At 38.6% G+C, this 14857-nt stretch overlaps 1 protein-coding gene across 1 annotated transcript in view; it reads left to right on the plus strand.

Annotated features, from left to right (window-relative positions):
- EHBP1 (EH domain binding protein 1) overlaps positions 1 to 14857 on the plus strand; it is a 602469-nt gene that overhangs the window by 83291 nt on the left and 504321 nt on the right. The window contains exon 7 of the mRNA XM_036263545.1: positions 12496 to 12534. The gene's annotated coding sequence lies outside the window, so the exon portion shown is untranslated. The remainder of the gene's footprint in view (positions 1 to 12495; positions 12535 to 14857) is intronic.

Raw genomic sequence — 14857 nt, forward strand, 5'->3', positions numbered from 1 at the left:
GGGCCTGGAGACATGGACAAAAATCAGTTTGGCTCTGATCCACCTTTGGAACCCCCTTAAGCTTTTCATCTTGAGCAGGCTTTGGGGTAAGATTGAAATAAAATATTAATGCACAACTGGAGGAAAATAATTTTACAATTTTGCATTTGCTCTGCCTCTATCCCCAAAGGCCTTCTGATGAGATGTATGTGAAGTAAGAATGATCTTCCAGCAAGAATAGGATAAGGATGCAGTTGCTCAGTTACTCTGCCCCCATCCCTAAATCTGGTACCTGATGGCCAGAGGTGATGATCCTGGGAATTGGCCCCAGGGAGGGTCACAGTGCTCTAACAAGGCCAGCTCCAACTCCTGCTACCAGGGCAATGAGCTGAGAACATCCTGGAAGGGGGTGAAAGGTAGAGGGGACCCAAAAGAGGCAAAGTAAATGCAGCTCCAGAGGAGGGCAACCATCAGTGGGAGCAATCTTATGCCCACCTTGGTGACAGCGGGGTGGGGGTGTCCCCACCTACCAGATCAGATGCATATCGAACTTGTGTCATTTTTTAGCACATGCCCCTGCTCAGGGTAACCTGGGGGCAGCTCCAGTCCCTGGTTGGCTGTGTGCTCCTGCCAGCCCTTTCTCTTATTGGATGTGTTTTGCCGGCCTACAAGGCAGACACTTGGAGAGCAATTCAGTGTATTTCACTCAGCTCTCATAAGCCATCTAGAACTTGTTTCAGTCCTTGGAAGTTCAATCATTTTAATAATTGCATTAGTTTCCTATGGCTATGTAACATGTCACCACAAATGTAGTGGCTTAACACAAACGGGTCTCACTGGGCTGAAATCAAGGTGTCAACAGGGCCATGTTCTTTGCTGGAGGCTCTAGGAGAGAGTATGTTTTCTTACCTTGTGCTTTTTTCTAGAGACAGCTGCATTCTTTGGCTTCTGCCCCTTCCATCCTTAATGCCAGCAAATGTGTTTCTCACATCACATCCCTCTGACACTCACTTTTTGCTTTCCTCTTCCACATTTAAGGAAGCTTCTGATTACATTGGGCCTACCTGGATAATCCAGGATAATCTCCCTCTTTTAAAATCAGCTGGCTGGTAACCTTAATTCCATCTGCAAACTCAGTTCCCCTTTACCATGAAATCTAACACATTTCACAGGTCCCGGAGATTCAGATGTGGGTGTCTTTGAGGAGCCATTGTTCTGCTCACCTTCATAATAAACGCTCACCTTTCTCCAAACCTTTGTTACAGACCTCCTTTGACCCTAAAAATGCCCGTGAGATAAGTGAGAGGATGGGATGAATGTTTTTAATGGACAAAGAAGCGTCAGAAAACCAAAGCAAACAAACAGAACCTGCACAGATTTCACTCTGAATTTACTTTGAAATAGAAGGTGGGACATAATTAAGACACAGGTCCCAGTACTCAGTCCACTTTCAGGCCACAACTCGGCACGACGACGCATATGAAAGAGGAGGGTGGAGAAAGCCCGGCCTTGTGTGGCCAGCTGTCGGACCGTCAGACCGGGAATCCAGTTCTGTGTTCACAGGCGCTTGGCCTGGCAGAGTCCTTTTCTCTTCCCCGGTCTAGGATTCCTGGTTTTTAAAGCCACCCAAGTGGCTTTGAAATTGAATAAGATGATGGTTTTAACACAGATGGCTACTGTAGAAAGGTCTGACACCAATGCAAAGCTATTCGTATTTATTAAAGCGAATGCCATAGAAAGATGCTGAATGGGGAATAAAAACCATGGCCCAGGTACTGACCTTTCTGAATTTCCCATGAAGAAGGAATAGATTATATGGAACAAGCAATCAATACATAAACAAACTGTTTATTGCTAACAAATGAGCTTTCTGAAAAATCATTAGAAAGCCCATGATATTTAGGGCAATCCTAAAAGCAGCTAGGAAGGTGGAACTCTGACTGCTGGTCCAAAATTGCCATCCAAATATATCAAACCCAATTAGGCAGTTCTCCTAGAAGCTAAATTCCCTTTGCAGTTAGACTAGGAAGCTCAGGAATTGAATCCTGAATCTAGGGAAATCAAGGAAGAAAAGTCCCTAACCAATTAAGAGGCTGGATTTAAAAGGTTTACTCTGAACTCCCACTGGCTGGCACTCCCTCTCTGTTTTATTCTGTTCTTTTGTTTAGTTTTGTTTTGCAGTGGAGTTAAAAGATTTCCCCAACTTTAGCACATTTTCTCTGCTCAGAGGCCAGGTTTAAAACAACAAAACCACACGCACGCACGCGCACACACACACACACACACACATGCACGCACGCACGCGTGCGCGCACACACACGAACACCCTCTTGGGGTATTTGGCTATCTTTTAATCAATAATACAGGGGTTTACACTGTTAAACCAGGAATTAAACTTGAAAACAATGTGCTTTCCACAAATGGACACGTTTGCCAGGTGACTGAGGTTGGCAGCGTACATCACACATACTCCCTGAGGCTTGAAGATAGTAAATATGTCCTGCAGTGGCCCTGTCATCTCAGAAAGCAATTATGGTGAAACACTCCTAGGGCGGGTTTGCCCCAAGGGCAACTGGTGACTTTGAATCATCTTCTAGCTCTGAAGTTTGGCTCTGTCAAATAGTTAAAGTGAAAAGGGAAGGAATGTTTTCGTTGGAGAGTCCCCACACAGTTTCCAGCATATTTTCCATTTGCCTGACTTTGCTTTTGGCCCCAAATGGGGTAGAAGGTGGAGTTTTCTCTACTGAATCATGAAAATCTCTTTACTGGTATGTGTGCGTTCAGATCTGCTCTGGATATTGCTCATGTTATTAGCTGCAGCTGCGTTTGCTGTGAGCAAATTGTTTGTCTTTAGTGAGGATCACAGGGACTTGTGACTGCCTGTGCCCTGCGATTGGAGTGGGCATTTTCATGAGGGGCTTGATTATTCTTGTATTTTTGTTGTGTCTCTTTCACTCCTCAATCCACGTGTTGATTTGGACTTGTTTGCAAAAGGAGGAAATATTTGGCTCATTCTGTTTCATGCAGTAAAATCAGCAGCTTACAGGGGGCTGTTTTTATAACCTAGAAGACAAGTTTTCAAAAGAAATTTGGCAGGCTGGAGGTATTATTAAGATTTTGTGTGATATGGAGTCACACAATACCAAGTGCACATGTGCCTCACCCTTAACTCTGTTTTTAAAAGAAATTAAACAAAACAAAACAAAAACCCTCCATCAAAATGTTATGAGCTAAGCTTGTTACATTTGAGTTCCACAGTCTTGAAATCGATGAAATCCAGAATCAGTGAGTTCTTTTTGTTTCTGTAGGACCAAATATTAATTTTAAAAAATTTTAATTCTGATATTAAAACAATTACAATTGCCAAGGTATAATCACTGGAGAAGATCTGGCCGCTTCTCATATTTTAAAGATTACAATTTAGAAACATTGAGTTTTAGACTCATAGGGTTCAAGAAGTTATGTGTTTGTAGAAAATTTTTTTTTGGTTTTTAATTTAATAACCAGACCCTGAGAGAAACAGAAAAGCATGTGGGTACCTTAACTGGCACAGGCCCACCAATGATTCCAATGGCCTCTCTCCGAATCCTTTTCTGACCACCCCACAGGAATGATTATTTTTCTCCTTTCTCAGCATCTGTGTGAGCTTTCAGTTTGTACTTTATTAATTTGCATTTGCAGGAATTTTGCTTTATATTGCTTTTGGTTTTATTCTAAGGAAGGAGGGAGAAGGAAGAGAGTGCGCATGTCAAGCTGTTTTATTTATTTTTTTATCCTTACCCGAAGACATTTTTTCGTTTTTTGTTCAGATAGAGTGGGAGGAAAAGAGAGGAAGAGACAGAGAGAGAAACATTGACGTGAAAGGGACACATCGAGTGGTTGCTACCCACATGACCCACATGACCCAACCAGGGCCAGGGACAAACTGCAACCAGGGTACATGCCCTTAGCGGGAACCGAACCCGGGTCTCTCCAGACCGCAAGCCAACGCTCTAACCACTGAGCAAAACCGGCCAGGGCTGTCAGGCTGTTTTAAAAGCCCAGCTGCTTTCCGGCTCCAACACGGCTCATACTCTAGACCCGCTGGCTGTTTGAAATGGGACAGACGCCCCTTCAGTGGGCAGAGTTCCCCCTGCCAAGCACCCCTTTATTACTTTCTCCTACACTCCAAATTTTCAAAGGTACATATGTGTCTTGAACAATGTCTCACTCATCCTAGAAACCGTGTGCCTGCCAAACAAGAGGCCCTCAATCTCTAGAACTGAACAGTGTGGTAAAGCTCTGGAATCAGACACACCTCGATTTGAATTCCAGTTCTGCCAACTGCAGGCTAGGTGACCTTGGTTAACTGATTAGACCTCTCTGATACTCAACTTTCCTAATTTGCAAAATGGAAAATGGTGTTATTATAATGTAATTATCACATTAATATACTATGATCACAATACAATTATTATAATTCCTTGGAAGAGTAAATAAGATAGTGCATGAAAAGCACTTGGCTTTTCACAAGGACCTCCCTCAAAAATGGCAATCCTTTAAGTTAGTCTACCAAAGGGTCTCCCCATTAAAAAAATATTAACAAAATACACCTCTCTTTATCTGTTGGTCAACTTAGATCAACCTGAAATTACTGAGGTCAATGTTCTGAATAGGTGATATTCCAACCAAAAGGAAAAACTGCAGATATTTTAGTTTGCCCATTCATCTTTTTCATAGGTAAACACATTCCACTAAAACGACAATGACTCCCTGGCCAGTTTTACTCAGTGGTTAGAGTGTCAGCCCGCGGACCAGAGAGTCCCAGGTTCAGTTCCCGCTAAGGGCACGTGCCTCGGTTGCAGTTCATCCCTGGCCCCAGTTGGGGTTGTGTGGATGACAGCCAGTTGATGTGTCTCTCACATTGATGTTTCTCTCTCTCTTCCTCTCTCTCACCTTCCCACTCTATCTGAAGATAAATGCAAAAAAATATCCTCAGGTAAGGATAAAACAACAACAACAACAAACAAACAAAAAATAAAACAACAATGACAATAGCTTGTGGATCCTTTCTGACTACTTTCCTTGACCCCTAGAGGTCTGAGAATTCAAGGCTGAGCAATGGCATCATTGTTCCTGCTTTGGCTTCTAGATTGGACAGATCTACATCAGCCCAAATACCTCTTCAGAGCACATGTTTGGGAAGTGGGAGCACTGTGAAGTGAAAAAGTGTGGTCTTTAGAACCCAACAGACTTAGGTTTAAATCCCGTCTCCTGTTTACTGGCTGTGACACTGGACGAGTTCCTTAACTTTTCCCAAGTCTCAGTTATAGCTTCTGTAAAATAGGAATAATTTCAGGAATTACTCATTTGAGAATCAAATGAGGTAATGATAAAGCCCTAGCACAACATTTGTCTACATAGCAGGTGTTCAATTAAATGGTGACTGTTACTTATATTTGTTTTTTGAGTTCAGCCAAATTTAAAAGTTTACTCTTAGTATAAGCATGGCTATAGATTTTAAAATTAGAATTATTTTTCATTCCACAAAGATTTAGATATGAGTAAATGTGGCGTTTCTACCTTTTAAGGGCTTAACTTTTAAAGAGACTACTATATAAAAACAGGAGGCAGGAGCTCTGTGTTCTGACATGGCTTGCTTTTTCCTTCAGTCAGAATTATTAAATGCCTACAACGTGCCAAGCAAGATAATAGGCACTGGGGATACAGTGAATAAGACCTGGTCCCTGTCATTAAAATGCTTACTGTAGGGGAAACAGATATTCCTACTTACCTTCGACCTCATCAAGACTTGTTCCCCATCCTTTTCCGGTCATTATCCTTCATGGTTTCATTTACCCTTCTACTAATAGAGAGCTCACGATTCGTTCCTTCTTCCATTCTCTTGATAACACCTGAAAATCTCCATACTGTTGTTTTTCTATTGCATTTGCCCAATATACTTCTAACTTTGGATCAACTTAACCATCTATCTTCTGTCCAAGAGTCCCCAGAAAGCTATGGAAAATAACCCAATTGCTAGGTTAGAATAGTTGCACACATCCATGGTCTCCACCCCCAGCTAAGCTCTCAATGCACTTCATGATTTTTTGCCTGATCCTGGTAACTCCTTTACCATCCTCCACATCCTATGATCTGGTCTCATCTACCTCTTTAGCCTCATCTGTCTACTTTCCTTCCCTCAGCTTATCCAGGAGCATTACACCTACTACTTGGGTTCCCTGCACATGATGACATTTCTGGCCTCCCCGTTTTGTTCATGGCATCTCCCCAGTCATGAGGAGAGGGGACCCTGATCAGCATGGATTCAAGTAGTCAGCTCTTTGGCAGACACATTTCTAGAGCAGAGAGGAGTGCCTCAAGTTATCATAGGTAGATAACATGAACATCCATGTTTTTAATTCCATGATTACCAAGCAACTAGAATGATTACAATTTGGCTTTTTAAATAAATTTCCTACAGGAAGAAAATATAATGGTTGTTGTATTTTGCATTAAAAATGAACAAATTTGTACCTATTTTGTATATCAGCCTTTGAAGAGTTTAGTTACTATGGCCACTTCCTTTGAATCTGTTTAGTTATGGAGATACTAACAAAACTGTTTTTCTGTGTGGAAAAGCCCAGGACTAAACTGCTAGACTTACATAGAACAACACCAAAGTAATTAGTTGGCCTCCTGGGACAATTTATCTATGTCGCTTCCCTACAATAGCAATGACTTCCAAAGACCTTCATAACCCCAAGCTCATCACTGCCTTAAGAGAAAGGGGAGGGGGGACCTGGATGTAACCTATTCTAGTGGAGATGTCCCTAATGGATATATATTAGCTTGTTACAAACATCCTTGTACTAGTATCCAATTTCCTTCTTTTGAAGTTTTGCTTTGCAAGCAACCTCTGCAGTTATAACTTGATCTCCCAAATGAGAGGACAAGCCTATGCCTGTGCCCAGTGTGCAGGGTACTTAGACCAAATACAGCTCCTGTTATACACAGTAAGTCACTTATCAGTGTAGATGGAAGTTATCAAAATACCTACCTAATTAAGCCCACGAGTCAAATTTCTGGGCCCAAAAGAAACAAAGTGAATTTAAAGACTTAGAAGGAATTGCATGGCCCAGGAATTTCAGGATATAAAATTATAATAAGAATGTTTACCATTTACAAATTTTTATTTTGCTATACTTATCTCATTTGATACTTGCAAAAGCCCTATTAGCACCCACTTCAAAGATAAAGAAATTAAGGATTAGATAAATGAAATAACTTGACTAAGCTAATAAATGGAACAAGTGTTTGAGCATAGGTCTATCTGCCTCCCAAGCCCGTGCTCTTATTTAAATCACTGTGGTCTCCCTTCACTAAGTCCACTTGTTCATTTATCCACCATATGTTTATTGAGTACTTACAATGTGCTAAGCATTGGAAATACAAGGATGAATATGGACACTTTCATGGAGACCTTACAATTAAACAGTAGGAATCGGATGTACAGAAATACATATAATAAATTGTTTTAGATGCAGTCATAAAATAGGAGCAGCAGAGACACAAAGAAAAGTATGTAAGTGTTACCTGGAAGTAGGTTGGGGACAATGGAAATGGCCATAGAGGATATGGTGGTTTAGGCAGGTATTCAAAGGTAGGCAGACTTTCACCATGTGGATAAGATCACTGTGGCAGAGAGACCAGTATGGAGGGAAAGGACCCATACTAGTCAAAACCTAGAAAAGTACACTGGAGCAACTGCAGACGAAGGATTGGAGGGGTAGCCAAATAAGGCCAGACAGATGGGAAGAGGCTTCAAGTGCCACGCTACAATGTTTGGGTGTTATGCTGCAGGAAGGGGAAAGTCTTGTGGAACTTTAAGGAAATGAGTAATATGATTAGATTTGGTTTTAGACATCTCAATAAGTACAACTATAGGGAAGGGACCATAAAGTTGGGTACAACAGAGAAGAGTACAGTGAGGCTGGTCTGGTTGTTACACACCTATGAATACATGCTTGTCCTCTCCTGAGACCACTCAGATCTTTTCCCTTGATTATGTACTAGTGAACTGATTTTTTGAAAGGTGTATGTTGGTGGATGTGTGTATGTGAAATGGATTTGTGCCTAGCATTTCAGCCTGTTACAAGATTCTTCTGTAATAGGATAGTATTATCGAATTAGCTCTCCCTCTCAGCTTTCTATCATTTTCAAATATGACAAGAATGTCTTCTAATTCTGTTTAATAGATGTAGCATTCATTCCTATAGCATAAAGTTCAAACTTTTTATCATAATACGTTACATAAAATATTGATATCCTGACACCAGTCTTTCTAGCTCATCTCAAGCCCTTCTCTCCACACCTTATGTTTTATCACATCAAACTACTTTTGATTTTGTTCAGGCCTTATATTTTCAAATGTTTATACCTTTGCCAGTGCCGTTCCAGCTGTCTGAAGGACTATCCTACCCCCTAGACAGGATTCCTAACTTTTCTTCATATTTTTACCTAGCTCATTATAGTATTTTCATAAGACGTTCTGCTTGACCTTGGCTAGAAGGGCAGGGACTCAATTCTATTTATCTTTTTGTCCTGGAGTATCAAAACATAGTGGATGGCATATTGTTGGAGCTAACTAAATCAAGTTTATTTTGCAAAACAAAATCATAGCATGCTAAAAATATAAAGCATGAACATATTCTTTGATTCTCTGCTTTGTAAATTATTAAACAATCAACAGTTAATGTTTTCCTGCCTTTTTTAGTAAGGGTTTATTGACTACAGGGAGCTCTATTTTTAGAACACAAAAAAAAAATGGACTCTTACTAGCGCTCATTTTTTTTTTTTTAAGAGAAGCTATCGAAGCAAAGTCCTAAACTTTCACTGTCTCTAGTGATCATTTTAGTACTTCTAGGCACTAATGAATCAAGCATTTATAAACTAAACGTTAAATGTGTACATCAAACTTTTTAAATTTGAATTTTATTTTAAATATCAAACACTTTCCTCTTTTGAGCTACAATATTGAGCTCATCTGTTTTTGATTGGAATATAAATAACTCAACTAGGAACTAAAAACCTTTAAAGATGAATCAATAATACCACTTTCCTATCAGCCAAATATAGTGCTATTAGAGTTCTGAAAAATGAAAAGACAAGACCATTCTTAGTTGATTATTATTTTTTAAAAAGTCTACATTTTTAATGTAGCCAGTACTAAACACTTAGGTCTGTGGAACAACTAAGGACAAACAGCTGTAATATATACATTGTGATCATAATGTATCTCAATAGGTTTAAAAGCCCTTTCCAGATAAGAGTGTTGCTGTGGAACATGTTTAGATTGAGCATGTAGATAAGATAAATGTCAAGTGTTTAGTCTTTCATAGACACTCTCTCTCTCTCTCTCTCTCTCTCTCTCTCTCTCTCTCTCTCTCTATATATATATATATATATATATATATATATATATTCTATCTATCCTCTAGTATCTTGTTGTTTGAGTTCTATACTTTCTTGACTTTGGTTGAAACGATTACACACTGATGATGCCTGGACTCATTTTCAGAAAGACATAAATCTATGCAAGCACCAAGATAAATTTAAATGTTGTGATTAAACCTGTGTTTAAACACATTTTTCTGGGGCCTGACTGTTTTTAAATGCTTAAACATTGGGTGTGGGGTAGATTTTTAGAATGATTCTCATAATTAAATGTTTAGTTCTTTTTTTTTTTTTTTACTTAAACTCCTCAGATTAAATCTTTTAAAACTAGAATAAAGATATATATACCCATAACAAATTAGCATTCATTGCACTTGTAAAACACAGCATTTATGTCGTCTGATAAACCTTTTCTTGAACTAAAATCTAACATTTTACATTATAACAAATTTACAGGGTATCCTGCTTGCCTCATTGTTTTCTGCCTCCATCCCTATTTTGCTATGCAAAAGCTTTATGTCAATTTACTTTTTGAGCCGTTTAAGGCCAAACCAAATTATTCCTTCAGCACATTTTAAACAATCCCTTAAAGACCTCTTTTTCTTGGCTATGTTTCCAATCTTGGCTTATCACTATAATATTTCATGCTCCATGCTTCTGAAAAAATTCAATATTGAAGAACAAAGTAATCCAGAGCTTTACTTCATTTCAGTCTTTTTATGTCCTAGGGCTGTCCCAACTCAATGACCCAGTTTTTATTGTGTCACATTTCTCTGTTGCTGACTGTGACCAGCTTGCGTAATCCTTTTCCTGTCTCTTATCGGTTTTCCCTTAATTAAAAAAAAAAATTTTTTTTTTTTAATTCTTTGCACTTCTCCTTTCTCAGCTTTTAGATTTTTTTTCCTCCTTGGGAGACTCAGTTTTCCTGTGGTAGCTACTCAGAAACACAAAGATGTATGGGTAACAGGTCCATAAATCTGTTCTTGTCAAAGTTTTTATTATACTATCTTTAGAATTGTGGGTATTGAATGGCAGAAAGTGGATATTATAATTTGGCAATATGCATCAAGGGTCCTTAAAAATGTTCATACCCAATGATCTAGCAATTTTACTAGTTTATTAATTAAAAAGAATATCTAAGATATGAAAAAAGCCATATGTATGAGATATTCATTACAATGTCATGTATAAAAGCAAAAGGAGAAAAAAACACAAATACCAAACAATAGGAGAGAAGTTCAATTGCTGCCTATCTACCTGATGGAATATTATGCAATCGTATGATTGTATGACTATGTAGAAAGATGGGTAAATGTTTATAATGTTCTCAGAAAAGCAGGATACAAAACTCTAAGTGCTGAAGATCACAACTGTTTTGTTGTTGTTGTTGTTGTTAATCCTCACCCAAGGATGTTTTTCTATTGATTTTTAGATAGGGAGGGAAGGAGGGAGGGAGGGAGGGAGGGAGGGAGGGAGGGAGGGAGGGAGGGAGGGAGGGAGAAACATCAATGTGAGAGAGACACATCAATTGATTGCCTCCTGCACCACCCCAACCAGGGTCAGGGATTGAGCCTGCAACCCAGGTATGTGCCCTTGACTGGGAACACAAACCCACAACCCTCTGGTTCGCAAGCCGATGCTCTAACTGCTGAGCCAAACTGGCCAAGGCACAGCTATGTTTTATAAAAGTATTTACAAAGTGAGAACTGCAAGGAAACATGGCATTTGCTAATAGTTGTTTTTTTAGGGTGGTGGAATTATAGATATTTATCTTTTCTTTATTCTCAAAATCTTGATTCATTTTCTTTTAAAATTTAAGTTTTTAAAAAATATCATCTTAGCTGATGCAAATTAAAAATAATTTAGGTAGGTTATATCAAATAACACTTATAAAAGACTATTTTAGACAGAGTTCTATTTAAGTCTAATAACCTAGCAACTTGGGGAAGGGAGTGTTCAATAAGACAATCAGTATGTCATTGTGTTCACCATTGTGTGCAATCCTCAAAAGAATGAATTAGGAAAACACTTTTGTTATTTTAAAATGTAAAATAAAATTATTTTTTGAAACTTTATTTTTTTTTGTTAATCCTTACCCAAGGATACTTTTTCCATTGATTTCTAGACAGAGTGAAAAGGAGGGAGGCAGAGAGAGAGAAACATCGATGTGAGACACATTGATTGGTTGCCTCCCACATGGCCCCCATCTGGGGCCAGGGATCAAACCTGCAGCCGAGGTACATGCCCTTGACCAGGAATTGAACCTGAGACCCTTTTGTCCAAGAGCCAGTGATCTCACCGCTGAGCTAAACAGGCCAGGGCTATTTTTTGAAACTTTAATATGTTCTACTTAAATTTATTTTACTACCACTGACTTTAGCTAGGCCAGCTTGTTCTCTCTGAAGTTCTTCCTCTAGCCCAACCCTTTGAATTTTCCACACTGTCTTCAGAGAGAAACCTTTCTGAAACTTAAATCTCTTTGTAATTATTTTGCTGTTAAACTATTCAGGGATTCAGCATATTAAAATCTTTTTTTTTTTTTTTTATCCTCACCCGAGGACATTTTCCCATTTTTTGTTCCAATAGAGTGAGAAGGGGAGAGAGAGAGAGACATCGATGTGTCACATCGAGTGGTTGCCACCCGCACGACCCAACCAGGGCCAGGGACAAACTGCAACCAAGGTACATGCCCTTAGCGGGAACCGAACCCGTGTCTCTCTGGACCGCAGGCCGACACTCCAACCACTGAGCCAAACCGGCCAGGGCCAGAATATTAAAATCTTTAGCATAGTGTACTAGCTCCTGTCAAGCTTCTCTACCTTATTCTGTGCCCCTTCTTCTCATGTACCCTTCCCGCCAGCATTACCAAAGTACTCACAGTCACTATTATTTGTCTCTTATTCTTGAAATTAACACTTAATATCCAGTCATTCTTTAACTCTCAAGTGTTACTTTCAGAAGTTTCCTAGATTCCTCATCTTTCGTGTGTCCCTTCTCTGTAATCCTACAGTACCCCTGTAATCCTATAGTACCCCCGTCACACTGTGCTTTCAATGATTTTCTTATCTGCCTTTTCCCCAGACAGAAAACTTCGGTTATTGTGCGGACAGTCAAGTTCCAGTGATTGTGTATTTGTTTATTTATTTATTTAATTAAATGTATTGGGGTGACATTGGTTAATAAGATCAAGTGTACATTTCTGTGATACATGTTCTGTATATTGCATTGTGTGCCCACCACCCAAAGTCAAATCATCTTCTGTCACCATATATTTGGCCCCCTTTACATTTTACTACCCCCCCCCTTCCCTCTGGTAACCACAATATTGTCTGTGTCTATGAGTTTCAGTTTTATACCACATAAAAGTGAAATCATACTGTTTTTAGTTTCTTCTGACTTATTTTGCTTAGCATAATATTTTCAAGGTCCATCCATATTGTCACAATGGCAGTATTCATCTTTTCTTATGGCTGAGTAGTACTCCATAGTGTTTATGTACTACATTTTCTTTATCCAATCATCTGTCAAAGGACATTGGTTGTCTTCACGTCTTGGCCACTGTGAATAATGCTGCTATGAACATAGGGGTGTATGTGTTTAACAGCACCCCTATCTCCCATGTCCCCTCCTTGTGCTCTAACAATGAGGAATAGTGAATTGTAACTGATAAAGAGGAAGGGCCAGTGTGCTAATTCTGAACACTTAAGAGCTAGGAAAAAAGAGGGAAGATATGCTGGAAGCCAAGGTACTGATCAGGTAGAAACTCCTTTAATACACCTCCCCGATGAAGTCAGACTTTTTTCTACTTTGTCTTGCAAATATTTTACCTTCCACATGAGAGCACATCTTCTTTGTCTGCAAACCCTCCACTATTCCTTGCACATACTAAACATTCAAACATATATTAATTAAAATCCAATTTTAAAAAATCATTCTGATTTACAGAAATTTACATCTACCTTGTCTGTGATGAGAACGACTCTGGAAGAAAAAATGTGAAATACAAAATATTTGTGAAGCTCAACATCTAACTAGAAATGTTTAGAACAGTGTAATGAATCCCTGAAAAGATGTAATAAAATTAAGGATACAGAAACTTATTCAAATAAAATAAAGGACTCCTTAAATTCCAAATGTGCTGACATGTAAATATCTTCTCAACCTGAATTTGTATATGCTTACATAGGGAACCAGGTATACCCTAACAGAAAATTTTGGTTAACAAAGAACTTATATGCATATATGCATTACCCATAAACACAGACAACAGGGTGGTGAAGGCCTGGGATGGGGTGGGAACCAGGAGGAGGGGGAAATGGAGGGGGGAGGAAGAGGGGACATCTGTAACATTCTCAACAATATATATATTTTTTTAAAAGAAAAAGAAAATATTGGTTAAGCCTAACATAAAATTAAGATTTTTACCATTTAAATGAAAAACAAATGAATTTGTCATGTTCTCAATTGACTTTCTTAGTATCTTTCCCCCACTCTTATTATATCTACATTTTAAGCAATATAGTTGTTATAGCAAAAACAAATTTTTTTGGAGAATTTTAATGAATCAAATTTCTTTTTCCAAAAATTGCAGTCTTTGAAATTTTTTATGACTCCAGTATTTTAGCTATTAATCTCTTAATCCTAAATTAAAGTTTAAATGTATCGGAGTCTCCATTATTTAAAACAAAACTCTGGAAACAATTGTTAAATAGAAAAGTCTTTCTTGCTCATCCCCTTAATGTATCTGCTATATAGATTTAGTGTTCTTATTGTATATTTCTTTAGAATCACCCATCTATTCCTATATAGAAACAAATGCAAAGAAATATGTTTTAGGAAACTTTCCACACAGAATTCTACTTTGAATTTCAAATAATTGGAGTACACGTAGTGCCTATTTTGGTATAAAGGAAAGGTTAATCAGCCAGTGCATGGGGTGGGGGTGGGGGTATCTTTAAACTGTGTAATAAGAAAAAGCAGAAAGAAAATTAGCATAGTTCGGTTAGGTGTAATTAAGGGAGGGAAGTGAAAATATTTTCAAAAAGTAAGCAATATAAGAATAAATAAGGTAAAACATGGAATCCTAAAATGAGCATGAATTACAGAGAAGGGAAATTGGAAAGAAAAATGTTTAATGTAGCTGCAACTGTTTCTCATTAAAATACCCTACTTATAAAGCCACATGTTCCTATAGTAAAGAAGAAAAATTTCATCTGTCCCTCCTTATCTAGTTTTGTTTTCTGCAATTTCAGTTACCCATGGTCACTGAAAAATTTCAGAAATAACAATTTTTAAGTTTTAAATTGTGCCCCGTTCTGAGTAACACGATGAAATCTCTTGATGTCCTGTTCTGTCCTGCCTGGGATGTGAATCATCCCTTTTGTTCAGCATCTCCACCCAGTAGTTGCTACCCGCCCATTAGTCAGTTATCAGATCAACTGTC

This window comes from Molossus molossus, unplaced genomic scaffold (genome assembly GCF_014108415.1).
Source record: "Molossus molossus isolate mMolMol1 unplaced genomic scaffold, mMolMol1.p scaffold_m16_p_15, whole genome shotgun sequence".
NCBI classification, from domain to species: domain Eukaryota; kingdom Metazoa; phylum Chordata; class Mammalia; order Chiroptera; family Molossidae; genus Molossus; species Molossus molossus.